This window comes from Equus asinus, chromosome 14 (genome assembly GCF_041296235.1).
Source record: "Equus asinus isolate D_3611 breed Donkey chromosome 14, EquAss-T2T_v2, whole genome shotgun sequence".
NCBI classification, from domain to species: domain Eukaryota; kingdom Metazoa; phylum Chordata; class Mammalia; order Perissodactyla; family Equidae; genus Equus; species Equus asinus.
In genome coordinates, this window is record NC_091803.1 from 12,187,851 (window position 1) to 12,213,381 (window position 25,531).

At 48.4% G+C, this 25,531-nt stretch overlaps 1 pseudogene; it reads left to right on the forward strand.

The window, feature by feature from the left end:
• The first annotated feature begins 5,837 nt into the window (after positions 1-5,837).
• LOC139039728 (heparan sulfate glucosamine 3-O-sulfotransferase 4-like) lies at positions 5,838-24,056 on the forward strand (annotated as a pseudogene).
• Positions 24,057-25,531: the final 1,475 nt, after the last annotated feature.

The following is a 25,531-nucleotide window of genomic DNA, read 5'->3' on the forward strand; positions in this document are numbered from 1 at the left end:
CTGCCCCGCGACCTGACGGGCACCTCTCGGCGCACAAGCCTATTCCTCAGGGACACGCTCGCCTCCCACCAGCCCCCAGGCCCACGCCCCCAGGTACCTCTCGCAGATGGCATCATCTTCGCAGGCGCCCTGGTCGTCCGTGTCCGGCGAGCAGGAAGAGCGGGAGCTGAAGGAGGGCCTCCTCAGGCTAGCGGCCATGGCTGTGGAGGGCCCGGGCTGCTGTGCCCAGCGGGGACACGGAGCGGCGTCCACGGACGAGCCCGGCCCGGGAGAGAGCAGCAGAGCGCGGCCGGCCGGACTCCGCCGGGCTCGGCTCTGGGCAGGCAGGCGCGGCTCGCCGACGCCTCCCAGGACGGCGGCCCAGCAGCCGCGCGCTCCCTGCGCGCGCCGCCGCCCAGACGCTCCCCGGCCGCTGCCCCGCCCCCCCCTCGGGCGGTGCCCTGCGGACAGCGACAGGGACACCCTCCTGGGAGAACTCCTGGGGCCCCGCCCACACGCTGCTTCGGACCTTCGCGGAGCCGCAAGGTGCGCTGACAGGGACGCAGGGTCCCCGCTACGCTCGCTCTCGGGGAACTGCAGCCTTCTTGGGTTGCTTTAGAGGCTGCGGGTATTCTTATGGCTGGCCCTGAACTTTGAGAACTGCAGCTCACTGGGGGCGGGAGACTTGGCAGGATCCTTTGCCCTGTCGGGAAGGACAGAGAATGCAGCTTCTGGAACCAAGTGTCGCTGTTAACAGTCAGTCCGGGCTCAGTTCCATTCAACAAATGTTGACTGAGCGCTGACTCAGGGTGGGAACTGTGCTGTGGGCTTTGCATACCTGCTCGCCTTTCTTGTGAAGCAAGGAATGTACGGAAAACTAGGGAGCGGTGAAAATGGACTAGAGCTACCGGTTACAAGCATCAGCGGCTGAATTTCAGGAACAGAATATTCGGTGAAAGGAAGAAATAGGACATTCTGGTAAAGTTCAAACCAAGCAATGATAATGTCGTTTAGAGCAACATACATCCATGGAGGAAAAATACTACACAGATAAGGAAAGGAATGAGGTGGAAAAAACAGCAATCAGGATCTGTCACCTTGAGCAAGCAGGGAGGGTAGGACACTGGTCGACAAAGAACGGGCATGGGGAAGGAGTACAGAGACACCTCAATGATTTCTCCAGTTGGGCTCTTCTCACTTGTGTTTGTTTCACAATTGTGCGTACTGAAGATGTTCACAACGCATTTGGTACTGGACTTACGGTAAAATATTTTCTAAATAAATAAAAAAAGTATGCTTGTGTATTTCATTTCCTATTGGCTACCAGGGAACGCACAGACTTAGACTTGAAGAACCTTAGATCACGTGCACACCCAAGCAAAACCACCAACCAACCAACCAACCACAACAACTTGAACGTCAGACCCCAAACCATGCAACTTCTACAAGAAAACATAGGCAGTATGCTCTTTGACATCAGTCTTAGCAGCCTATTTTCAAGCACCGTGTCTGACTGGGCAATGGAAACAAAACACAAAATCAACAAACGGGACTACGTCAAAGTAAAAAAGTTTTTATGAAGAAAAGTTCCCATCGGATGACTTCTCTGTTTCCCTAACTTCATGGGGCATCACTTAATCCTAAAAGTAAATATACTGTTCTGCTCTAAACAGCCTACCCCCTTCTTTCATTCATCCTGTCTAGCAAAATCCAACTCTGCCTGTTTTAGAACTGCCTTCAAATAAGGGCCTGCTTCCTCTTGGATAAAATCACACAAATGTGTTTGCGCCCCATAAACTTCTGTTCCACATCTGTTGCTCAGCTCCACCACTGCCTCAGAATCCAGTCATTCCTCCTGTGTTACCACGTGCCAGATGCTCTTCCAATCACTTGGGACACCCAGTGGAGGCAACAAACAGAGGCCCTGTCTCGGTGGAGTTTCTGTGATTGTTTTCTCAGTCAACTCGCTTGCCTAAGTTTAGAGTGGCTTGTAGTTCCTGAATAGGTTGAGGAATTAGCATGCTGAGGGCATAAGCTGAGTGGATAAAGGGTGGAATGTCAGACTGTATTTTTTCAGAACACACAAGTGTTGCTGGTGATAAGTTCTAGGATATGGCCATAACTGAACTGGAATGAAGGTAAAGGACTCTAAGATGAGAAGGAGCAGACAGTGAGAGATCAGATCATTGGATGGTCTATCCACATGGATGTTGGGGCCTCTGATTGATTCCTTCCACTTTGAGTTCCTTTCCTGTCCTCCACAGAATTGGCATTTCCTCTAACTCTAACCTTCAGTCCATGGCATGACTCTGGACAAGAAGGCAGAAAGGGGGTGGTGAGAGAGAGGGCTGAAGTAGACATCCGTTTTGTTTTTGTTTTTATTTTGACACTCAGCATTCACTCACCTTCTAAAAATAGTCCTTCTTTTGCCCTCTGGGGATCTAACCCCGTTGTCAGTTTCAGTCCATGTCAAGTGGAGTTGCTCTTACTTTAAAGGAGGGCATTGAAGTCAGGCTTGGCCAAAAAGATTGGTCCATGCTTTTGGCAACAGTGATTGGTCAGGGATGGGCATGTGACCCAACTGGAGACAATAAGGCACAGTGGGACTTTTGAAGGGACTAGTGGGAGAAACAACCCATTTTTAGCTGCGCTTTTAGTTTGGAAGATGTAGCTACGAACTTGCCAGACAGACTTACAAGGTAGCCAGTCCAGAATCTAGAGCAGAGAAATGGATAGAAACTGAAACTTGATGACATCAGCTGAGCCCCAATATGAATCCTCCTGCCTGAGGGCAGCCTTACTCCCAGACCTTTTTCAGGTGCCTGAGTCAACAGATCCTATTTTTAAAGTCAGTTGAATTGTACTTGCCATCATTTACATCCAAAGAATCCCTCACAGCATAAGGGGGCTCTCCATCCCTGGCTCCCTCTTCTGTGCTAGCACTCTGAATATATATTACCTTCTCTGTCCTTCAGGTCGTGCCCTTCTATAAAAGAGGGTAAAGAAACCTACTTCAAAGCATTGTAAAGTTTAAATGGGATAATATACATAAAAAGCATAAATTTGTTTCATAACATTGAAGTACAATAAGCAGTACTTAATTTTTCTAAATTAAATTAAATCTGGCTCAAAGACCCCATTTTAAAGAGTAGGAAGATATGCAATATTAGTCATTAATGGGAGCTTTTTGCCTATTTAGTTAAGTATTCACCATCAAATATGTAGGTAAGAGCCTGTGATCTTGAGTCCATCTTGGTTGCCCCTGGGACTTTCATTGCCCAAGCCCTTCAGGCCCATTGAAAGGCCAGTGGCTGCACAGCCTCTGTGCTAAGTGTGAGCAATGCCGTGTCTTGCGACAGCTCTCAAGATGATGGGGCTTGATGATTAGTCATCTCAGCATCATCACTTCATCCCTTAAAACATTGTGCTGTCTCCTAGAGGACTTCCACACAGAACCCGTCCACCTAAGGGACTCGTCTCTACATCCTGATTCTCAGGGTCTTGGAGCCACTGCTACCTTTAGGCAACTCTCCTTCTCTCACCCCAGCACTTGTGTCAACCCCTATCTCCTCTCTCCTTGGAGCAGCCAGCTAAAGTCTCCTCCCACATGAGGGTCTGGACAGGACTGTACAACAGGTATCTCACAACTTCTGTTTGGGTTCGGCAAACATGAAAGCCATTAATAACTCCTGAACCCAGAAGCCCAGAACTTCCTGTAAGACAAATGAGGAAAGGTAACTTTTATTCCTTCTGGAGTCCCCTCAGGTGGAGGGTAGAAACAGCATTATCCTGCTTCAAATGAAGCTTGCCTCAAGCTGGGCAAGAATCCCTGCAAAGGAAAATTACCTACTCTTGTCAGCCCAACCCCCTCCCACAGTGAAGCATTGCTAAACTTGCATAATACTCAGTTCCTTCTCTACCTCCTGGCCCCCACAGAAGGAAGGAACAGACCCCGAGTCTCCTGGGAGAGATAGGGAGGCAGCCTCCACAAATCTCTGAGCTTCCACTTGGCCTCCCTAAGGAAGACCAAACGTGTCCTTGTGACCCCAGGAAAATAGCCTAATTTAGGCTCTGATCCAGGGCCAATGGAAGTTCCAGAGGAAAGGCCTCAAGAGGAGCCCCGGGGCCAGCCCCGGGGCCAAGTGGTTAAGTTCGCACGCTCCGCATTGGCGGCCCAGGGTTTCACTGGTTCGGATCCTGGGTGTGGACATGGCACCGCTCGTCAGGCCACATTGAGGCGGCGTCCCACATGCCACAACTAGAGGGACCCACAACTGAAATATACAACTATGTACTGAGGGGATTTGGGGAGAAAAAAGAGAAAAACAGAAGAAGAAGATTGGCAACAGTTGTTAGCTCACGTGCCAATCTTTAAAAAAGAGCGAGAGAGAGAAGAGCCCCTTCTCATAGCCTGGGTCCCTTCATTGTGGCTGCAGATTCGGGCACAGTTCTGAGTGTTAATCCATGTGAAGGCTGCCTCAAGAAAGCTGATTCCCTTAGGCAGCACCTGGTACCAGAGAAATTCACAGTGCCTGAAGCTGGGATCTGGGGTTCCCATACCCAAGCCACATCAAGGTACCAGTCAATTCATGCATTTTATTCGCCCTGACATTAGGTTTGGAGTGTGGGCTTGAGGGTATAAAAATTCAGGTAACCCATTCCCATCACATTCTATGTCACTGAAAATTCTTCAGGTGCCACAGAGTACCATGTAAATGAGACCCCCACCCCCACCCCCCACGCCCCCCAAGCTGCACAGCACTGATCTCTGGGCATAAGCAGCAAGCCCATGAAATCTGTTTCTAGAGAAATTCCTCCTCATCTCTCCAGTCACTGTTCAGCTAATACGTTTTCCTTCTTTTGGTAAGAGTCCTGCTTTCCCATAGGAACTGGAATCTGGGGAAAAGGAAAACAGTACTAGAAGCAGAACAAGAGTGTGGGATCACTCCTGGGTGGTACTGTCACCTCATTTGGACAGTTGACTGCCTAGATGTGCTGAGTGTGCAAATTCTGTCTCGTTGCCTCATCCAGTGTTTCTCTGAATAGAAGCAAATATCTGGGCACCAGGTATGACTTGTTTTGTCACCCCAGCCAGTAAGTCAGCCCTTTTGAGCCACCACCTCTCCCTTGGTTAGAAGCTCTTTGGCAATGGGTTCATGGAAAACATCCCAGAATGGGAGCTACATGCTGAATTCCCTAGTACTGGCTTTGCCATCGATTGTGTGATTCATTCTCTCTGATGTTCAAGCTGTGAGAAGCAAATTTGAAACGATGGATGTGCTATATTAAATATATCAATAAGAGCAGAAGTTAAACCTTGCAAGCTGTAGGGTTTGCTTCCTCTATAAGCCTGGCTATCTCTATGGGAACTGAAGGTTGCTTCTTTAGGCCTATATTCGGGGAGCTAGAGCAGAGTGGAGATACGGTGGCGGAGCGAGGATGAGCCGTCTTGCTCCTAATTTTTCCTCCCCTCTAAGTCTGAATACTGGCAGTGGTGAGGCAGGTGGTTCTAAGGGCTCCTTTCACTTTACCATTCATGATGACCCCACACCGCCTTTACCTCCATGCCACCTTTCCCTCCTTCTTTGGATGCTTCAATCTCTTTGATGTTTTTCTTACCAGACGTTACTCCTCTCAGCCATTAAACAGCTTTAACTTTGATGACGTGGATATGGATGAGCACAAGGATCCACTTGGTCCCTTTGGTCACTTTTGCTTCAGTGAACTCAGTGGGATGTCCAAGAAGAAACCCTTGTGTTAGGAAGAGTTCTAAGAAGGTTCCAAAGATCCCTTCTTTTGCTAGTCACACCCTTGTATAAACTGCTCCCCTTGAGTGTAAGCTAGACCTCGTGATTTGCTTCTGACTAATAGAATAAGGGAAAGGTGATGGGATATCATTTCCCTCGTTAGTTTACAAGATTGTGACTTCTGTCTTGCTAGCAGACTCTCTCCTGGCTTTGATGAAGCAAGCTGCCATGTTGGAGAGGCCTACATGACAAGGAACTGAAGGTTGCCTCCAGCCAACTCCAGCCAACGGCCATCCAGGAATTGAGGCTCTCAGTCGAACAAGCCTTGAGGAACTGCATCCAGCCAGCAACTATAGAAGTGAGCAAAGAAGTGTGTATTTCCCCAGTCAAGCCTTCAGATGAGACCCCAGCCCCAGCTGACACCTTAATTGCAGCCTTGTGAGAGACCTTGGAGCAGAGAACCCAGGTAGGCCTTGCCTAGATCCCTCACCAACAGAAACTATGAATTAATAAATACTTGGTTTTTTTAGCCACTAACTTTTGGGGTATTTGTTATATAGTAACTAACACACCCCTAAATTACTCTAACCTTGGTGTAAGATGTAGCATGGCTGGGAAGGCAGGCACCAAATGAGAGGACAACCTCCTTGACAACATTCCTGGAGATACTGTCTTCAATCTCGAAGACTATCCCAAGTTCTCTTAGCTGCAGTGGTATCATTGTGCTCCCCCCAGCCCTGATTAGTCTCCAGGAGGTGAGGCCTAGGTAAGGTAGTGCTGGGTGGAGTGGATAGCCAGGATGTGGGGTGTTAATCTGTCTGGAAGGGACATTTTGAGCTCGAAGTGACCCTCAGGGATCATGAGGAGTGATGATAAGGTCATTCTTCCCCTCCTCATTTTTTCCTTCCTTTTCCACTCACTCCACCATTCCTTCTTCCCTACTTGTTGTCTCCTTTTGCCCCAAATTCTGGGTGGCTGCCTGACGACCATTCCTACAAATGATAGCCAGGTGATCTCTTGGTCTTGCAATAATTCTACCAAGCTGGGCATCCTGAGGAAGTTTCCCTCGGGAGCGGCTCTTCCCATTCCTTGAGGTGTCCTCACATGCAGGGAGACCTCATTGTTGAGCTCAGAATGTGCCTTCCAGACAGATTAACACCCCACATATAACAGATTCTTCGGTGGGACCCACCCAGTTCCTGGACCCTGCCCTGGCCACTCCAGTGTCCACAATCGCAAAACCCACCCATACGCACACCTGCACTGACTGCTCACCTGTGAGATACTCAGGAATCAGCAACTTTTTCTAAATGAAGGTAAGTTACCGTTTTCAGGAAAAGATTCATATCTCTGGTCCTTTTCAGAGCTGCGAGTTCTCTCCTCCCTTCTGCTCCAGGAAGGGTAGAGGAAGGGGAAGGGTGAACTGCTCCCCATTTTCGTTAGGGTCAGCTGAGGCGTGGGGACGCGGCCCACCACCCAGACCTCCTGAGGGAGAGAAAGGCTCTTAGGAGCAGGTGACATTCATTCCTCACCAAGAGATCCAAGAGCAACATTTCCCCCTGCCACTCACCTCAGGGCCTAAACACCCCCACACTTCCAATTCCAAAACTTTCTGAGGCAACGAGGGGAAATTCTGGCTGTATCCTTCCAGAGGAACGCATCCCACCCTGCAGCTGTGTATAGTTCAGGATAGTGAGGGAGCAGATGGAAAGACAAGTTGAGCCAAGTTCTGGACTTGAAGGGTTCTTCTCATTTTGAAAAGGCCTGGAAGTTTTTAGAGTAAACTTTTTGTACTTTTTATGAAAAAGTAAAGTGTTTTAAGTACAGGACATCTGAGTAAGGTCAAATACAGGACCCAAGATAAAACTGAGACAGCCACTGTCAGGGACTGGTCATCTTGCAGAAACCAAATGAGGAAATCAGTCAGAGCTGACTTCCCTCCTTCCTTTCCCTGAGCATAAGCGCTGGGAACCCCAAACCCACTCCCCCAAAGCACCACACAGAGAACACTACTCTCTCCTAGCAGAAACATTTATTGAGGACGATCAGTATCCTTGGTTGTGCTAACCATGGTTCTCATCAGAGGATGTGTTCTCGTGAAAATGGCAATGCTTTCTCAACAAGGACTGAATGATTTCTTTGGGGACATTTTTCCTCCCTGGAAGTGTTGGAGAAGCATTTCCTGTTTGAATAGAAGAGTCAGATCTCTGAACACAGTGCTTTCATTAGAGGTGAGGGTGGCCGGAGGGACGTGGCATACATCATGCATGCAGGTGGGTCTTGGATGGGGCACAGACTCCCTGTAGGGTGGGGAAGGGGGTTGACTCTGGCATAAATGCTGGTCCTTGAAGGCCACAACTTTCCAGGGCTGTCTGATCCTGTCTCTTTTCTGTCTAACCCTTGTACGAAAAGTCTTGTCAGGAGGGACAGCATCTTGGCTGCAGGATGTGGTCCTTGCCCATTCCCCTGGCTGTGGGTCAGAGAGAGCCCCGTAGTTGGAGGGATGTCCCTCGTCAGGCTCTACCTGGGCCTGCAGTTCCCCCTTCTGCTGACTTAACTCTGCAGCCTCAGGTTCGTATCTCCATGCCAGTTTCTCCTCTAGGATCTTCCCGATGGCTGCCATGAGCTCATGAGCTTCAGGAGGCCCACAGCTCACGAGAGCTGCACTTTGAGCTGGGTCTCGGAGCGGTGCAAAGGTTGACGTGAACTTGGCTTTTTGCTGGGGACTTTCCTGCCCTGTGATTTTTTTCTTGGAATTAATCCACTGAAAAAACTGCCTCATTTTTTTTCTGAAGTAACTTTCAGGAGGAAACTGTTCATTCTGTGACAGATACGGGGAAGTGCCCTCTAATTCTCTGTCCTCAATAGAGTGGCTCTTCTTTCTGGCTTTAGACGTCCCAACTCCTGAATCCTCGCTTCCACATTCTCCTGCTCTGGAGTCCAGAGGTCTCACTGTCTTTGCAGCTGGTGGGAAATTCCTATCCTGGCATTTCCATGAGACATGCTTAGAGGCCCAGGGTTCCCGCCAATCCCCATGGTCCTCCAAGTGGACTTGCAGCACCTGGGAAGCTCCCATGTCCCCACTGGAGACGCTCTGGGACTGAGTCAGTGAGGAGTCAGAAGGCAAGCTATCTGAAGTAAGGGATATGTCAGCGGGAGAGCCTTTAGGATGGCTATGTTCCCTGCTCTTCAATTGAAACTTCAACTCAGTAAGGAGCTGTTTTTTAATGTCTGATGGTTTGGAATCTTGGGGAACCAGTATTTTTGGTGAGGGACATTCATGGTCAGGGTAGTTTCTACTTTGCTCACATTGATATTTATCATTTGGGAGCTCCCCAACTTGTTGGTTGTCAAGATGTCACAAGATTGTGATGTAAGAACTCACAGCTCCTCAGCCTTGAATATCTCCCTGAAGTTCATGGTGGACGTGGAAAAATGTTTTCAATTCTTCTCCACCATCTTTTGGCCCTGAATCATGTCCTCTCTATCACTGGAACTCACATTCTCATCCCTTGGCACATGTCCAGCCCCAGCTTGCCTTGTGGGCACCTCTCAGCTGCATCTGTTATTGTCTAGTGCAGTCTTACTCTGACTCACTTTGTCTATAAAGCTGTGTGTGAGGATCTCTGAAGTCTGTCTGCCATGCTTGATTGCCTGGATGTCCTTGGCAAGCTCCTGGTCGATATCAGAGTGGGATGGTTTTAGGGCCCCCTGTCCTTCGTTGCCCACAGATGAGGTAGCAGGGAGTGGAAGATCCAGGATGGGGACTGAATTCGTTGTTTTCACCTTATTTCCCTGAAAACTTTTAGAGCTTCCCTCAAGGGGCTTGGAAACCTCAGCTTTTGGAATCCACCCCAGAAATATAGGTGGCTGAGGAGAGAAAGTCAAATTGGGGAAGAGGCCATGTTTTGGCTTCTCTCAACTTATAGGATTTTATGGATTCAAGAACTTTGAGGGGTAGGCCCCACCTCTGACTCACATGAAACCTTATAATATGGGCTTCTAGCACCTGTCGGGTGTTGGGATCCAGAAAAGAAAGCTCTGGAGTGGTCATCTGGGGGTGGACCCCACCTACTGTTATGTTTTTCAAATTTCTGTTTTCTATATTGTTCTGGGAACTCCCAGAAGGAGGGGATGGGTTGTCCTCAGCCAGCCGTGAATGACACATCCCTAGGGGGATCCTCCCCACAGTGATCTGCCAAAACTACTGGCTTAGATGTAATCTAAGGAATGGTTTTCATTTCATTCTGGTCTGTGTCCTTCCTTGAAACATTTAAGAGTTCATTCCCTGAGTAATTCCTTGAGTGACACACACAGCTACTTTTTGTCTCTGAGTCAGCCCTCAGACTCTTTAGTAGGTAGCATTCTGAGACCCTTGGAGGACTACCTTCTGGGCTCTTCTCTAGGATATATCCAAGATTCCTCTTCATGTCCTGCCTTAGTTGAAACTTTGTTGAGATCGTCTCATGGAAGCTTCCTGGGAAACTCAATTCAGTCTCTGCTAGATCCTTGCTACTCTGGCCCTGAAGCTGACGGAGCTGTGAGTGAGCGTGTCTGCCTTTTTGCTGAGATGTTTCTGTACATTTACACAGAGACTCTAGATTCCTACTAGCATGGAGGCAGCAGTGTGAGAATAGCCTCCTTGGAATGTGGAGCTCCATTTTATCCTGGGGTTCACGGGTGATATGAAAATGGCCAGGAAGGGCAGAGACTGGTACATAGGCATGGGAGGACTGGCTGACCAAAGGAGGGGTGAGAGCTTGAGGACAAGTGGCTTCTTGAGATTTTTGGAATGCAGGGACTAAACCCCACAGACTTTGTTGTTGCTTCTGCAACATATGCCATTTCAGGTGTTGATTTTCAGTTGAGATATGAGAGTCTGACTCAATCTGGGATCTATGGAAAGACACTCCATGGTCCCTAATCTGGGATGGAGAAGAAGATGGTAGGATTGAGAGTGGGGATTGAAGGTGGGCATGGGGCTGGACCTGAGTGAAAGGTGGGGGCTGGGATTGGGGGTTGGTCTGAGAGAAGGGTTGCGGATGTACATCGGAGAGGGGAGGAGGGTGAGAATGGGGAAGTGGTGGAGATTCTGGATCCCACATCTTGACTGCAGAAGCATTACAGATTCCATTGAATAAGACAAAATGAGACCCTAGTGGGGCACTACTACTAGAAACCAGGAGAGTGGCCACCAGGGACTCACTGTGCAGAGAGGGAAGACCCCAAAACAGCTGGGTATATTTCTGCTGCAAGTTTTCTCCCAAAGTCTTGACATACAGTAGCTGTTGATGAATGCTCAGCTGCTCTGGTTTGCCTGTGATGTCCCAGCCAGTTTTGGGGGCTGTGGTGTCTTGTACGTCAAGTGGCTGCAATGAATTCCCTGAAGACATCCGTTGGTTTTCTGAGCACATTTGTTTTGAAAATAGTCCTTCCTCCTTTTCTTTCTTCTCTAAAATCTGGAAATCCATTCTCTTTTTTATTTGTCTTTCCAAGAATGCCTGACCGTTAAGGCCAAGGAAAGAATGGCTGCTGGCCTCCATGTGATTGGTAGCAGAGTCTCCCCAGAGACAGGTCTCTGGTAGACAGAGGGAAACTTGCTCTCGTTGAAAATCAGAGTGTGATAATGTGGGGAGGAACATGTTCCTGGCAGGAGCCTGACAACAAGAGAATTCTGAAATTGACAGACTTGAATGGTCAGTGCCTCTGACTGTTGGGACATAAGTGGACAACCCACCAGGGCTATCTGGAGATGAGTTCTCTGGAAGAGACTTCAATAAGATGGAAACCGATTTAGATTGAGTCACAGTTAAAGGGTGGTCTGTCGGTGGTGAGACAGACAGGCTTGGTGGTCCGTGATGACAAGCTAGTGAATCAAGCTAGTGGATTCATTATCTGGGACAAATTTGGTAAGGCGTTAATATCTTGGGAAAGGGTGCGGTCAAGAGAGAAGATCGTATTCAGAGACAGAGTGGCCTCTGGTTGGAGAATAGGATCCATTGCCTGGGTGTCATGTGGTGGGAGAGGGGGAAGGGCAACGGGTTGGGGTGGGGAATGGTCTGCTGGGAATTTGGACTCCAAGGGAGGAAAAGGCTCTGGTGGCATAGAGTGACCCGGTGGTGAGGGTGAAAGAAAGTCAGCTAAGGGTGTCATTGGGTTAGGTGAGAGAACGGAGGGGGGCGGTGGGGAAGGGTCAGGTGGAGGGGATGGTGTTAGGTCTCCTGGAGGGACTTCTGAGAAGGCGGAGGACAGAGTAAATGATGACTCAGTCCCAGAAGCTATGGAAGCCATAGAGGACACAGAGGCAGTATCATCTTCCAGGTCCTCCAGGAACAGCAGCCAATTGACCTCCACGGTTGTGCTATTACACACCTCCCAGGAGGGGTCTGGACATAGCAGTTGACGAAAGCAGATGGTATCGCGATGCTGGCCCCGGGGACTGAAGGAGACAGGATATACATAGCTGCAGCCAGGGCCAGAACAAATATATGGGGCCCTGGCAGGTCTGACAGAGGTAGGGGCACCCATTGCATACTGTCCTTTCACATCCCCCCACTTCCTTGAGCTCACAATCTATGTTGTTTCCTTCTCCCCAAGACTTTCACAATCTGGATTTCAAAATCTGAGGATTTTCCCTCCCTTATCAATCTCACGTTTCACTGAGGCCCTAGAAATTCTTAGACCCTGCTAAGAAGCGGGATACAGGAAAGAAGGATTGTGTTTAGTCACCTTTGCAGCAGAGAAAGCACCTTCCTCGCCTCCTCTGCTTCACTCTGGCAAGCTCTCCCACCTGGGAAACCGGGAAAGTGATGAAGACAGAAGCAAAGAGATCTTTTAGGAGGCAGAGTAGAATGTCCTTTATGGTACCCTTGGTAGATTGGACTCGGAGAGCTCCAAGAATTAGGATTCAAGATCGCACGGTTAATGATAATAATAAAGCTCACGTATGTATGTTGCTTTATCATTCACAAAGGGCTTTCATTCATATATGTATGTCATCCCATGTGAGGCTCAAAAACACCATGTGAGGAACGTAGGTCACTGGTTACTTCAAGGAAGAATCTGATCATCCAGGAAGTCAAAGTACTTTCACAAGGTCAGGAGACAGAAGTTCTGACTCTTGACATCTCATATGGCCACTTATTGGGCAACGCCCATTGCCCAGGTCCATCACTGCTCATGCCCAGAGCTGGGCAGAGCAGGAATCTGAGAAATGTTTCAGGTTCTGACTGCTTTCCCATGAGCCTCTCCTCTGAGGGCTCTGTTTTCTGAGAGGGACTGTATCTAGCGACTGACATCCTCAGAGACCATGGACCTGGGACCTCATGGAGAGGACAGGATGGGTCACCCTTGGAGAGCTCAGGTGGGATAGGTGGAACCTTACCACTTGATGTTCCACCTTTTCTTCTCCTCTTGGCTCTGCCCTGACGCTGAGAACAAAAAGAAAAGAATGAGGAGTGAGGACTTAGTTGGCTTGCTCCTCTCTCTAGGAAACTCAGATATTCGTCCAAGATTAATGTCACTCTCTATTTTTATTACTAGCACTTTGTGTTCTTTCCCTTTCTGAATTTCTAAAGGTGATAAGATACTTTCAATTTCTCCTTCTTTGAAAAACTCGAAGGAGGATTTTTGGCTAGAGTCCACACTTGATATTCTCAGTCAGAAGTCCTCTGTTCAAGGAGGGCATAGACTCTGAGGCCCACAGTCACATCTGTGCTTCCTCAGATAGGACCCTGTATCCTGGGACAGAGCTCACACTCCAGTGTCTGCTCAGAGGCTCAGCCCTGCTCTCCTGATCTGCCCAATACAAAGGATGGTTTGGTCGAATGACACCCGACATGGGAATGTAACTCATGATCCAGTGTTAGGAACAGTGTTCTCCTACACAGATCCCAAACTCTCTAAATAACCTAATGCAGGGCTGTGAAATCACTGATGGGATTTTATCCAGCAATCCTCCACCACACCCAGATGGTCTGTGAGTTTTAAATGGGAAACAGTCCCAGCTGAACCCCTAGTCCTGCCTGGCCTATTCCCCTAGAAGGATGATGTTCTATCCTCTATTCAGACTTGCCATCTTAGGAGTCTCTCTGGACCAACTCATTTAAAAATGTGGGACTAGAAATGGAAACAACAATAAAAAATCCCTGTTGGTGGCTTGCCCAGGGATCCTTACCTTTTGGTAGATTTTGGTTTTCCAGAAGGTTGGTAAAGATGGAATCCCCACCAGGAAGCACAGGAACAGAAGAAGCAACCACAACCCACACACGATGGTGAGGTTGCAGTCACTATCTAAGAATGTTGAGCAGATGCTCAAAAACAACTCAATATGGCTATTCAGAAATGAGAGAACATTCCATTGACTGAACTCCATTTTCTGAATCGCAAGGCTGCCTGAGGCAACTGAGCTCTGAGAGTGTCCGCACTTGCCTATAATCCCAGGCCTGCATCACAGAGCACTGAAGAGTCACAAAGGGTTTCAGAGGGTGGGGGAGGGGACATGAAGAGGGTGAGCCCATGGCCCCTTCCCCCCACCAGCCCAGCTGATCTCTCCATCCATCCTGGGCCCTCCAGGTCCCTCTGCCCTACCCTGCCATCCTATTTTCCAACTCTGTCCGTTCATCATATCATACAATTACATTAATGAAATTTTCTGCCTGTTCCACCTGTACTCCAGATATTACCTGGGCCCCCTTTACTGTTTGGAGAGCTTGACTTTGGTTTCACCAATTCCACTGCCTCGAAAGTCTGAAATGCTCCCTGGAATTTTTGCTTGTACCCAGACATTTACACTCAGAATCATATATGTCCTCAAATTCATCCTTCCTTTAGAATGTTTTTGCCTTACATGAACCCTGATATAGAACTTAAAGTTCTTCTTTACTCATTTGGTTTTGTGAATGTTGAATAACAAATTTTAGTTTTTTGCTTCAGTCAGCCTTTACCATCTTCAGCCAGTGGGGCTGACTCAAATAATTGAAATGAGTAATTCATTATTCAACACTCACAAGACTAAAATCAGTGCAGGCGTACCTCACTTAATGAAAGGGAAATTTTTAGAGAAATACATCATTAGGCACTTTCACTGTTGTGTGAACATCACCCAGTGTACTTACACAAACCTAGGTGGGAGAGCCTACTACACACCTAGGCTATGTGGTGCTACCCGTATGGGACCACTGTCATATATGTGGTCCATCAGTGACCGAAACATCGTTAATATTGTTATGTGGTGCGTGACTGTGGTGGATGACAATGACAAAATGGAGTACCATTTTCAAGGCTTCTAAAATGGAGCTGGGAGGCCATTAAGGAAGTGGGGCTTATGCTTGTACACCACATCCACCACCAGATGTTAACTGAACTTTTGAGCTTTACCTGACAGCAGAGGTCACATCTTGAAGTGTTTCCTCATTCCAAGAAGGGACAGTCTGCCTAGGACCAACTATGTTCCGGCAAGTCAGCTCACCCCATGCCAGAACCAGTCAGTAACTGTTCACTGTAGACCTTTGTAAGCCTGTGTCCTTTCCTTTTATCTACCCCTGCCTCCTTTGTCTTCCTAGGAGCACATTTGAGCTTCTACTCGAATCTACATCTCCTGAATAGCAATTCTTGAGACCCCAAATAAACTTTTTGGTTCTTTTGCAGTTTATGCCTCTTATTTGCTGACTTTACATGGTGACAGAAGTGGGATCCCTAGCTACTGACCTTCAATTCTGGTGCCACTTCACAGACACAAGCAAGGTGCCTGCAAAGAATCTTTTGTGCTCTGTCATCTCCTCCTGGTGGCTCTGGTTCCTGGTGGTAAGTCCTCCTGGGCCTGGACCTCCCATTTTTGGTAGAGGTCCAGACTCTTTCTGTAGGCGTCCTTTGATACTGGTTCTGGCCATCCTTCCGTTGTCAGCTTTGTTAGAAACTTCTGTTTCTTTCACTCCTTTTTTGGGCCTTTGATCCTTTGGTAAGTTCATACAAATGAGAAATCCATTTTCTAAGAGGACCACCAAAGAACAGCCCCACTCTGGGACTCCTGCTGGTTTTGTCTTTAAAGAATGCAGACCTTCTACATGTAGATTTCTGTCCCACTGGGCTCAGATTACTCAGGGTGATTTAAGGCTTCACTGGCCTAAATGGGGCTCCTTTGAAATTCCTAAATTGGTTTATCTGTGCACTCAATTGGAAAAAGCCTATCAAACCAAACAAATAAAATGGGAAACTTTTTAAAATTGGTATCTTGAGGCCTCTAAATGAAACACTGAAAAGGACACTTCCTTGCAAGCCATAACAATGTCATAACTAAGAATTTCAAATGATTAAATGTAAATGCCATCGATAAAAGAATATTAACTCCTCCTGTATTCGTCAGGGTTCTCTGGAGAACCAAGGAGATTATATATATATATATAATATATATATATATAATATATATATTAATATTGATATATAATAGAATATATAATCCATTGTATCTATATTTAAATTCATTTATTTAGTTCTATAAATTACATATATACACACAAAATTTATATATAAAAGAAACTTTGGCCTCGTCCCTAACTGCCTAAAAGAATTTAAGACAGAAGGCCTGTTCCAGGAAGGAGCTGTCAACATAGGGAACTCTAGATGTGGTAGAGAAGAAGGTACCTAGCCGGGCCCATTTTACACAAGTTCTCTCTCATTTGTTTAGAGATGGCCCAGCAAACATTTGGTTTTCTGTCTCTTTATGAATTGGCTTCCTCCTCTTTGAAGTCCCAAACCATGACCCCCAACCCCGCGCCTTTGTAAAATATCTAAACCCTAACCATAGGCCTGGCAGGCACGCTGTAGACTGAGCAGCAGCATGAAGACCAGGGTCAACCTGATGACATTGTGGGTGGGACTACTGGCTGTTTGTCCACATCCTTGTCCTGGGTGCCCAGGAAGGCAGTCACCCAGCAACTTGCAGTGAGGTGTGGCGTGTGACTATGTTTCAGCCAATGCAATGGGAGTGGAAGTGGTGTGTGCCATTTCCAGGTTGGAACTTTTGAAAGCAGGTGTGTCTTCTCCGTGTTCCTTCTTTCTCCTTGTGCAGATTGGTTGCAGACAATGATACAGGCGTCAGGAATGGCAGAGTCAAGAGACGGGAATTCATGGGTGACTGACACACCCTGTGGAAGAGAACCACCTGCCCAACATGAAACCCACCTTGGCCTGTAAGGTAATCATACATAAATTTCTACTCTCTTGTTATTCTTTTTCTGGATCTGCTTGTTATTTTCTTAACTATTATGGAAATATTTCAAATATGCAGAAGAGTACATAGTATGACCTCTATCTCCGGCCCCAATACCCAGAAAGAACAGACGTTCAATTCTGCCCCATTTGCTTCTGATGTTGCATTCATTTGCTGGGGCTGCCATGACAAAACACCACACGTAGGGTGGCTTAAACAATAGAAATTTATTTTCTCACGGTTCTGGAGGTCGAAGTTCAAGATCAAGGCATTGGCCGGTTTAGTCTCTTCTGAGGCCTCTCTCCCCGGCCGCTTCTCCCTGTGTCCTCCCACGGTCTTCCCTCTGTGTGTGTCTGGGTTCTAATCTTCTCTTCTTACGTGACTATCAGTCACATTGGATTGGAGCCTACCCATGTGACCTCACTTGACCTTAATTACCTCTTTAGAGGCCCTCTCTCCAAATACAGCCCTATTTTGAGGTCCTGGAGTTAGGACTTCAACATATGAATTTTCAGGGACATGATTCAGCCCACAACGATATCTCTGTTTTTAAGAAGCAAAATGTTGCCGTCACACCTAAAATTCACATTTCCATCCCGTTCTCCTCCCTCCCTCATCATAGGTATCAATATCGTAAAATTAATTACATTCTTTATGATTCCAAGAATATCCATGTGCATGGCTCCATTAACAAAAGATTACATTTTTATGCAGAGTCAAGACATACATGTGTATGTCTCCGTTAACAAATTCTTACATTGTTATGCACTTATAAAATGTACGGGAACGGCATCACACTGCACATGTCCTTCTTTGATTGGCTTTGGGCTATAAATGGGGAAGGAAAAACAGCAGCCGAGGGTAAGAGAATAAATAAATGGCTTATGCATAAAAACCCAAAAGGACAGATTTCCAAGAGCGTCCCAGTTGGTGACCATGTGGAGGTTCTGGGAGAGAGGTGGTTCTGGGAGAGTGGTTACCTGGAGAGGGCGTGGAAGCTCAGTGCCCTTTCCCCATGTCTTGCCCTATGCGTCTGTTCCATCGAGCTATTCCCGAGTCATATCCTTTTCTAATAAACAGGTAATCTAGTAAGTAAGAGGTTTCTCTGAGTTCTGTGAGCCGCCCTAGCAAATTCGTCGAACCGGAGTAGAGAGTCTTGGGAACCTCCTACTGACAGCCAGTTGCTCAGAAGCACAGGTGACAACCCAGACTTGCTGTTGGCACCTGCGGTGGGGGCAGTCTTGTGGGGCTGAACCCTTAACCTGTGGGGTGTGATGCTGTCTCTGGGTACATAGTGTCAGAATCGAGTTGAATTGTAGGACACCCAGCTGGTGTCCCAAGAATTGCTTGTTGGTGTGGGGGACTCCCCCGACCCCCAACCCCACACACATTGGAATTGGTACCAGAACCCAGTAACAAACTGTGAAAGATAAGCGTCTTAGCTTGGGTTCCCATAACAAAATGCCATAGCGTGGGTGACTTAAACAACAGAAATTTATTTTCTCACAATTCTGGGGGCTGGAAGCCTAAGATCAGGATGCCAGCATGGTCAGGTTCTGGCGAGGGCTCTCTCCTCAGCTTGCATAAGGTCCCCTTCTCACTGAGTCCTCAGATGGCGGGGTGTGTGTATGTGTGTGAAGAAACAGAAAGAGAGATCTCTTCAACTTCTGATGAGGCCACAGTCCTATCTGATTTGGGTTCCACCATTATGACTTCATTTTCACCATAATTACTTCCTAAAGACCTTGTGTCTGGACATGGTCACAACGGGGGTCAGGGCTTCCATTATATGAACTGTGGGGAGACAGAATTCAGTCCATAGCAATAAATAAAGAGCAAATAAATAGAAACAAAGGTTTGGCATTTCTCTTTATCATTTCCTTTCTTCCTGACTTTACTGTCTCGCTCTTTGTCTAGCTTCTTGAGCAAGTAGCTCATTTGTTTCTAATTTTTCTTTGTAGATAAGTATATTGAAGGTATCTTTCTTCGAAGTATTGTTTAATTCCATCCACCAGATTTTGTCATGTAGTGCTTACAGCTATAATATTTCCTAAGTTCCATATGAGATCCCTTTCAACACAAGGTTCTATAAGTTCTGGCCATTATTATTATTTTCTCATCTGTCACTCCTTTTACAAGTATGTAATGTTCCTCCTTGTCACCATGTTGGTTTTGTCTGGAGACTTACCTCCAGATTTCTATAGATATACTTTTTTATTGACAAGTAAAGGACAAAATGAGGAAATATCTTTGCTATATATAAGCGTGGTATCTGTCTACACTCCTGGGACAGTGTAGACTTCTAATCTGTCACTTATCCACCTTTGTGGAAAGGAATTCTAATATTGGCTCACTGAAGTCATTTTGGTCAACAGCAGAGGAAATTGATAATACGTATGTTTTCATCAGTCAGATAGTCCACGTTGTGCTGTATTCACAACAAACTCCTAAGTCTCAGCTAAAAATAACCAAGGTTTATTTCTCGAACATGCTCCATGTCATCAGGGGCTGGCTCTGTATTATCCTTGCTCAGTCTGGAGGATTGAGTAGATGGCAGCTAAAAGATGCTCGATCCAACTTCTTGCACAACTGCCAGGCAGGAAAAACACACTCCTACTGTTTGCCAAAGGTTCTGTCTGGAAGAGACAACCTCATTTTTGCTCAAGTTTCATTCGCCAAAGGCTCACAGAGTCACCTCTGACTTTAAGGGGCCAAGAAGATACATCCCTTCTGTGGGCCAGAGAAGAGCCGACAATATCTGGTGAACGGCAGTAATAATAACTATACACTGTGCTCTATTGTGCCTTCCAAAGCTTATTTTTGCTTTTTGTTTGTTGATTTTTCAAAAATTCCCTTCAGTTATGTGAGTTACCATAAATCCTTCTAGTCAATTTCTTTAATAAGAAAACTGAAGTTAGCCAGAGTTAGGTTCTTTCGCTTAAAAAAAAAAAAACGATCTAAGGCATTAGATTTGGCGTTATAAATGTCACTGAGTGGCTTAGGAAAGTGAACTTCAGTTTACACCTTGGGCTGGTTTTGAAGAAAGGGTACACACAGATTTTTCAAGGATAAGGTTTTAATAGGAAAAGAAGCAGGGCATGGCATGAGCCAATATTTAGGTCCGAATAATTATTGGTGGCTGCAGCATGTCAGGCAGGGAGCCAGGTGTTTTTGCATATGCTAAGTCAATTTAATTCTTTATAAAAACAATATGAGGTGAGTCTTACTATTCGTCACTTACATATGCAGAAACTGAGGGTCAGAGAGGTGAAATGACCTGTCTGATAGTCACTTAACTAGCAAATGATGGCTTTGTTTTAACTCCATCATCTGATCAGGCAGTGGTGAAAGAGAAGAATGCAATGTGTGTTTTTGGGTAGTGGGTACTGTTTGGTTTGGCAGGACTGTGGGATACATGAAAGGCGGAGGGGCCCTTGAGTGCTAAGGCAGAGAGTTGGAGTCTGTCAGGTAGGCAGTGAGAGGAAGGTTTCTGCATCAGAGAGGGCACTGGTGGAGCCATGCCTCAGAAACATTGATCTGCTATTGTCCTCTACGATGAAGAGAAACGAGGCACGCTGGAGGCCTGGAGACCAGTTGGAGCAGCATTGTAAAAGCTCACATAGGCCTGAATGGGCGTGGGTGTTGGCAATGGAAAAAGAAAAAAGTATTCTATCCAGTCTCCAGACGCCCAGGGAATTGCTGAACGAAGTCTGAGTTCTCCCTATGTAGATAGCTCCTACTTTTCATTATAGGTTTCTGAAGAACTTGCTCCCAGAAAAAACCTGGATGGAGAACAAAACAGGTAAGTGCCCAAGTGAGAAATCTACAAAGCTCCTCTCCCCCAAAAATCACCTCTTCCCCATCAGTTGTGGGGCCTAACATTTCACCAATGGGGTTCTGTTCTTTCAAGAGTCTCTTATTTAAGTAGGACTATCTGTGGACGAGAGGGAGAAGGGACACTGGGAAGTGTCCTCATTAGCAGCATCCAGGCAAGTGACATAAATGTATGAGGGCACTCTGGGGGGGCACCGTGACGAACAGGGCACATGCTGCATGTCAGGGGGGCCTCTCGGTTCTGGCTGAGGGGCCCAAAGTTGCTGGATCTACTATTTCAGCAGAAACCTCATAGCCAAATTTTTTGGGAAAGTCCTCAATTTTACACCACTGCAACCAGTTTCAACTTTTTAATATCACTGCGCTGGCCACATTCAGCTCTTAATTTGTTAGCAGTTTGCCACCTCTAGGTTAAATGTTAGTACCATTTCATCAAAACCTTTCCAAATTTGAAAGCACATCTTTAGTAAAACTAGCTACAGAGCAAGTTCATTTGGATTGCCCAGAGCGGGGATAGAGAAGTCCGGGAGCCGGGCAGGGACTGTCGGGAGGCCCCTGAACCACGTGCTGGGCATCCTGGCGCCTTAGCTTTGAAAGCGAGATGGACCACGGCAGTGGCAATATTTGCTGCAACCGGGCGGGCCCTTCTGGGCGACCACCCAGAGCTGGGCTTGGAGCCGAAGGAGGGATGGTTAAGCTGTGCTGCTCCCAGCTCCAGTTGGCCCCTTCCCATTAACATTACAGGAGTGCAGTCGCGTGGTGTTTGAAAAAGCATCCCTAGTTCCACGAAATGATTTACAGGACACCAGACTCTGCATTTCAGAGGTCTCCGGTGTACCATAAAAAATATATTCTAAAGGAATAATCTTTATCTGAGCTGAAGCTGCAGAGAATGAAGCTCACGTCCACCTGAGAGCACCCGTGAGCTTCTGTTCACTCAGGGAAAAAGTCTTTGTTCATGTTATTGGAGTAACATTTTTTTCTCTCTTTGGCACTAGGTATCTAGTTAATATTTAGACATTATATACATTTTCTTTCAACTGTTGTTCCTGTTATGTGATCAAACAAAACCGGAGATGCCAAGCACATCAGCCCTGTAGGTGAAAGCAGACCCTCCAGGCACCCAGCTGTGGCTAGCAGGGTAAACAGGACTCACTGGAGCCAGCCTCTGGGAAAGACTGGCACCAGGTGCGTGCAGGGCCAGCCTCTGCCCCCAGGAAGCAGAGTTCGCTGGAGTGCCTCAGTTGATAGCTCTGCCTTTTCCTGCCATTCCAGCCTCGCATTTCCTCTACCTCCCTGTGCAAAAGGAAACAGGAAGCAAAGTGTAGTTTTGAATGTTCCAAAGCCTTCTGATGTTTACCATTCACCCCAGGAGAGGGAGGTGAGGGACGGAAATCTCTCTTCAAAGAAGATACTTTTTAATTCAATGAAGCGATGCACAGACACAGCAACACAACTTCTCTCTGCTTATAAGGTGTTTAGAGCGATGATAGTCTCAGTCTATTTTGGTCCAGGGAAATCCAGGGCGCATGTGCATCTGTGGTTCAGGGTGTCCAGGAGGAGACAGCCTCTCCTTTTGGAGCAGAAAGCACAGTCAACCAGTGGCGGGACAGAGGCAAAAGCTCTAGGGCAAGGAAATTTGTGGGTTTGTGTCAAAGCTCCACCAATCAGGAGCTTCAAGCTAAGATGGGGAGGCTGGAAAGATGGAAGTTGGGATGGGAAACCTTGTACAGACAAGAAATTCCTCCTGGGTCAAAGGCAGGAGGATGTCCAGGAAGGGAGAAGGGCAGGTCACAGATGGACCGAGTTTGCCTGGAGTCCCATGAGAAAAGGGGAAGCGAGAGCTCACCACCTTGTGGCCCCCAGCTACCTGTTGGGCGGCACTGGCGGCAGGCGTCGGGCTCTAAGTCTCTGAAAGTATCGGGAGAGGGAAGGAGAAACTGGCGTCCCAGGCTCCCAGGGGAGGGGAACCTCTCCAGCATGAATGTGGTGCGGGGCGGGGGAGGGGGCACGATCTCCCCTTTGCCGGGTGCCCCAGGCCTAGCGCACGCCTCTGTTGCGCGTCCCCCTCTGCAGGCGCACGCGAGGCGCGCTCCCCCTTCCCTTGGCGGTGCGGACCGCGCGCCCGGGCCCCTCCGCCTCCCATCCACGCCTCTCTCTCCCCGCAGAAAGTTAGCAGCGGGGAGGGAACTCGGGGCTGCAACAGGGCGCGGCGGCGGCGGCAGAGACTGAAGCAGGAGCCGCGTCGGAGCCGGGGAAGCGGGGGCGCTGCAGACGGAGCAGGTGCAGCCGGCGGGTCCGCGCGCCCCCCTTGGTCCCCTTGCCGGAGGCTGAGGGGGGTAGTGGGGGGCCACCCGGACTCCGCGGGAAGAGTGGGGAGGGGGATCATGCAGCCTGGCTGTTCCCCGGCGCAGCGCGACAGCGGCCAGGGCCGGGGGTGCAGTGGCGTCGCTTCATGCAGCCTGGGCGGCTGGGGGGGGGGGGTGGGGAGCGAGCGGGGGCGCTGGCGGCGGCTGAAACCATGTCCGGGCAGCGCCGGGGGCTGCCGCCGCCGCTGCCCAGCGAGTCCGAAGCCGCGATGACCCCGTGGCCCGCACCTCCTCCGCCTCCACCTCCACCTCTCGCCGCGCCGCCGCCGCCTGGCGCGCAAGCTGCTTTTTCTCTGCGCCTTGTCCCTGTCTGTCATCTACCTGTGTTACAGCCTCCTGTGCGGCTCGGGCACCCTGCAGTTCCCCGTGGTGCTGCAGGAGCCGCCGGCACTGCCGCCGAGCCCGCCGCCACCCTCTCTAATGTCGCCCCCCATGCGCCTCGGCACCCTCTCACAGTCCTCCGCGCTGCCGCCAGACAACGCGAGCCGCGAGGAGCCCCCGGAGCCCTCCAAGCAGCCCCCTGCCCCCGGGGCCGACGACTGGGGTCTGGCGAGCGGCACTGGGGGCGCTCGGGACACCTGGCTCCGGACCCCTGTGGCCCCTGGCGAGATGATCACGGCGCAGAGCGCGCTGCTGGAGAGGGAAGCGCAGGAGTCCAGCACCACCCACGAGGAGCTCGCAGGCCGGAGAGTGGTCAATGGGAGCAGCGAGAGGGGCGGCGCCCTCACCACCCCCAACTATGGGGAGAAGAAGCTGCCACAGGCTCTCATCATCGGGGTCAAGAAAGGAGGCACCCGAGAGCTGCTGGAGGAGATCCGAGTCCACCTGGACGTGCGGGCCATGGGTGTAGAGCCACGCTTCTTCGACAGGAACTACGAAAAGGGGCTGGAGTGGTACAGGTAGGACCCTGGGCTCGGCGCAGGCGATAGATGGGTGGGGAAGACCCAGAGGGAAAGCTGCGGCTTCCCACGCCCTTCGACGTCCAGGCACCTCCCCGAGAGCCCTTTGCCCCATGGAGGGCTCTGCGGACCCTGGCGGGGCTGCTCTGGGGAGCGTGGAGAGGGCTGGAGGCTGGCCAGGGATCACTGTATTTCAGGGCTAGGGGAGCTGGTGTCACACTGCCCTGCCTGCCTCAGGCTCCTCACCCAGGAGGTGCTTTCTGAAGCTGCCTAGCTCCACGCCTGGAAATCCCCAGCCCAGGTGCCCACGGGGTGTTTCCCAGGCCAGTCTCTTGTGGGGCTCAGCGCTGCTGCGTTGGGGACGCTAAGGCATGAAGCAGGATAGCTAGATTGACTGAAGGGCTTTGAGATCTTCTGGAATCTCTCAAAATCGCCCTCAAACGTATTTGCGTGTCTGGAATCCGACTTTAGTATTTTCAGGTTAGAGCAAAATGAACAGGGAACAGTTAAAAAGATGATGCTGGCGAGTTTTGGCTTGCTAGAAAAGACTGAGGATGTTCCCCATCTCCAGAAACCCTGGGTTGCTTTGGCATCAGGAGCATCAAGGTCTGCACGACAGTCGGTGCCCTAAGAGTTTTTACATCCTGCACCCGTGCCCTTTTTAACCGTCGCCTCCTTGGCAACAGATTAGAGCTTCTGTCTTGTGAGATGTTCATCTCCCTTCTCTTTCAATCTCCCAGTGGTGAGGGAAAGGAGAGGAGAGTAGAAAGTTAAGTGCAGGTAAAATAAATTAGTAATCCGGCTTTCTTGCCCGCCATAACATTTAAAAAACACTGGAGCAGATGCCCAAAAGGCAAACCTCCTTTGCTCCCCCCCCCTTTTTATCTCTTTCTGAAAAACATCTGGATGGCTGGTCCCATCTCTGTTGCGTCTCAGTAATTAATTGGAAATGTCAGACAAACACAGGCTTTGTCAGCTAAAGTGGTATTATCATCTTCACAAGGCCAATAGGTAAAATAAGGATTGTTTCCTGACAAGTTGCCTTGCTGTTGAAGAGATGTGCTTTCTAAGTTTAAATTACAGCCTGTGAAAGTTTTAGAAATAACCTAACTTCAGAAATATATAGTAAATGTGTATTATATAATAATATATATTACTATAGGTATGTATTATATAATATCTATTATATATGAATATATAATATGTATTGATTGATTTCTTCCGCTTTAGAAAATACCCCTTATGCTTTCAAAGCTTGAGAAAAGTACACTTAGGCATGAACATTCCAGCAGGGTAAAGGGAAACAGCAAATGTGTCTGTTAATGTCTTGTCTGTTTCAACCGAGAGAACTAATTGCAACATTTTAGGAGGCTTCAAACAGCCCCTTCCTATCAAAACAGAAACCAGTCAATGCCTGCTTGAACTGGAAAATCAGTATTTATAACATTGCAAGTCATGGCTTCGAGTTTGCGATTATAATTAAAAAGGTGTCAG